The 3,230-nt window shown below is 41.8% G+C and overlaps 1 long non-coding RNA gene across 1 annotated transcript; it reads right to left on the bottom strand.

Annotated features, from left to right (window-relative positions):
* Positions 1-1,836: 1,836 nt before the first annotated feature.
* Positions 1,837-3,224, bottom strand: LOC147819216 (uncharacterized). Its single transcript, XR_015437128.1, has 3 exons — positions 3,031-3,224; positions 2,629-2,783; positions 1,837-2,118 (listed from the first exon to the last, which is right to left on the bottom strand). It is a non-coding gene; the product is annotated as an uncharacterized LOC147819216 (long non-coding RNA).
* Positions 3,225-3,230: the final 6 nt, after the last annotated feature.

Here is a 3,230-nt window from a genome sequence, read left to right as displayed (position 1 = left end):
TAGAACCTACGCTTCTAGCGGCTTAATTAAACCACTGGACACAGTAAACCACAGCTTCACTGTCTGTGCGCTCGCTTTTTCTCAGCTGCAAAAAATGTACTAAAACATTGTTCCAGTGATTACTCCATCCACTTACATGTCTATAGCACAGAGAAGCCTTCTCTCCCGAGCCGCTCGAATGTTGCTGCGGGAAAAATACGAAATCACTGACTGAAGTACAGAAGCAACATGAATTAAACATCACAAAGTAATTACATATCTTGACATACATCTTATTAGCAGAGCTGAGCCTGTGTGTAAACTGTGTCACTGCTTCCAACTGTAAAGAATTCCACACAGACACATCTTGATTTTCTGGATTTCTGAGTTTCCCCCCAAAAAAAAAACAAAAAAAAAATCATCCTTCATCCTCTGGAGAGTCGGGCTGTTGCTCATTGAGAGTCCATCAAAGTTATCTGGTGAGCCAAAAGCTCAGGTAACTATGAATGCAGAGATGAATCTGTCAGAATGTGTCAAACATGAAGAAACAAAACCTGTTCCATCGCTCATCACTGTTCTGCTGCTCGGAGGAATCACAGCTACCAGGAGCTCTGAGGAACCAGAGGATGGACAGAGAGGCTGAACTGGTGGCTGTCGTTTGCAGGAAAGTGGACACTGGGTTTCTTCAGGCTTTGTCACACACAATTTCTTGAAAACACTTCATAGTTTAAACCAGAGTCACTTTTCTACACTTTTGCGAGCACTACATAATTTCTAGGCGTACATATATTATCATATGGTATATAACAGTAAATATTTCATATATATATGATGGTCAGAGGTGGTCAGTACTGGAGCGCACCTATAACGTGTGTGCCGTTAAGTTGTGGCTCATTAGGTAAACTCTCTTCCTACGGTGACAATTTCACATAGATCAGTCAAATATGATCACATGATCAGATGTTAGACTACCTTTATGAACAGTTTGATCATGTTGACAAACATCCAGCTCAGTGACATCAGACCGCACCATGGATGTAGCAGGTTGTAGTTAGCTTAGCATTAAGCAGCAGGTTAAATGAACACAAGTCGTTTGTGTTTTGAATGATTTCTAATGAAGCCACATTGGAAAGATCCATTCAGAGAAGAAGCTAAGCTAACAGGCTAGGCTACAGCTAAGCTAGCTTTCATTTCCAGCAGCACATCATGTCCAAGTGTAACAGACTGACTTTGTCATGCGTCTTTACTAATTAACCATTTAATTCAGCGAACAGCTCAGAGGCAGCTTTTAAGGCGGAATGATTTCTTGCGTGTTACTCAATTCATGATTGACGTTTAGAAATCAATCGATACCCCTTAAATGTCAATATGACAACTTTGACCATTTCATTAGTTTTAATTTGCTCTCTACACGACAGACTCTGATGAAATAAGTATGAACAAATAATATGATGAACTGCATATATTATGTACTGTATAGAAGCACATAGAACTTCACATAAACTTGGATTCATTCATTCATGGTGTATTGCTTGGTATTAACTGAATAACACATTAATTAATCAAGGACAGAATCAGCCTAAATTGACTGACAGCAACAGGGATCAACAGATTTTTCAGGGCTGATTCAGAAATATTCAGAACAGTGGCGGCTGCTGGTCTTATAAGGAGGGGAAGCTCATTTTCGGCCTACATTATAAAATGTGTCCGTTTATTTATATGTAAATTCGCAGAGTGACAGAAGAGAGTCGCCAAACACAAAGCTAGTCGTTTTTAACAAAGACAAAGTCGCTGAGGATCAGTAACGTCTCCAAATCAACTCCGAACAACGGAATGAAAAACTTGAAAACTGCTCCGGTGGATGCTAATACTTCAAGATCGCTAATTCGCTCATTTCGCTGTCAATCAAAAAGGGACTCAGCCTCAGACAGATCATCCAATCATCATGCAGAAGCCGAGCGTCCGGGCCAGCCCACTGTCCCATAGACCCCCAGAGACGCTGAGCGTCCGATGGGCGGGACAAAGCCCAGCATTTATCCAATGACCGTCTAGTTTGGCTGCAGTGGAACAACCCACTCTCTGCTTCCCCAGTGACGTCAGGAGACGCTCGGCGTGTACACTGTGTAAAGCTCTGTGGCGCTGCGGGAGGAAGGAGGAGGAGTCAGGTCGGTTACCTGTGATAAGGAGCTGATTCTGAACAAAAGATGAACGTGTTCTAGCGCATATTTAGTCAATGAAATGTTCACACAACAGAACATATTTGACCACTTATTTTGTTGACATTTTAGGGGAAGCTGAGCTTCCCTTGCAGTCTTAGAGCGATCGCCACTGATTCAGAACCGATGCCAACACAAAACTACTGCTACATAAAGACACTCGCCATGGCTTTAAAGTTTCTATTATTTTATATTATTTTGTCCAACCCATTTATATAAACAAAGATAGGCTAAATAACAGAAACACCTCTGTATAAACAGTATAATCTTCATGAAGGACTGTTGTATTAGACTATATCAGTTTAAGCTAGATGTTCCTAATAAATTGTCAACTGAGTGTCCATTAATAATTATCAGCTGTGTGCACAGGCGGCAAAGAGCCTGACTCGCTAACCGGAGCTACAAACAAAACAGCATGTTAGTTATTACTCACAGATCCCTGAGTCTCTGGAACATGGGGAACAATGAGGAACTGGCTGATGCCCGGCAATGGGAACCATGAGCGGGAGGCTGGAGACAACAGTCCAGACCAAGCGGCAGCTGCGCGGGAGACTTCTGCTCCTCACTGTGTTTCCTGGTCCTCTCTGTCTGAGTGAACAAGTGTGTACAAGACAGTTTTCTCCGTCACTTCACTCATTCACCTCTCATCAGTTCGTTTAAGCTTTAAACCAGCTGACAACATTAACACATACTAGCAACACACAGTAAAATTAGCTTCTTCTACGTTGAATAAAATGCTATTATGGCTAGCGCGCTAATCGCGGTTAGCTTCTCACTTTAATACGTTAATGACGTGTTTTCAGTTCATCAAAGTTAGCTCCAACATGTTGTTTACCTGTAAATATCTTGTTCTGCGTTTACTTGTTCTAAAAGACACTCAGAGGAGTCGGCAGTTCATTGTTTCCGGTAAGTACATTTGGTTTTAAGCCTGTTTCTTTGCTAGCCAAAATTAACATCCCTGTTAATATCACAGTTCAGGTGAAGATGCACCTTGCTAACCAAGCTAGCCAGCTAGTGCTAGCGTTAGCTGATAAC

Source organism: Seriola lalandi, unplaced genomic scaffold, assembly GCF_002814215.2.
Source record: "Seriola lalandi dorsalis isolate HSWRI2012SDOR001 ecotype SW California unplaced genomic scaffold, Sedor1 jcf7180002054227, whole genome shotgun sequence".
Classification (NCBI taxonomy): domain Eukaryota; kingdom Metazoa; phylum Chordata; class Actinopteri; order Carangiformes; family Carangidae; genus Seriola; species Seriola lalandi.
Note: the sequence above shows the minus strand (reverse complement) of the source record. Positions and strands in the feature narration are given on the sequence as shown.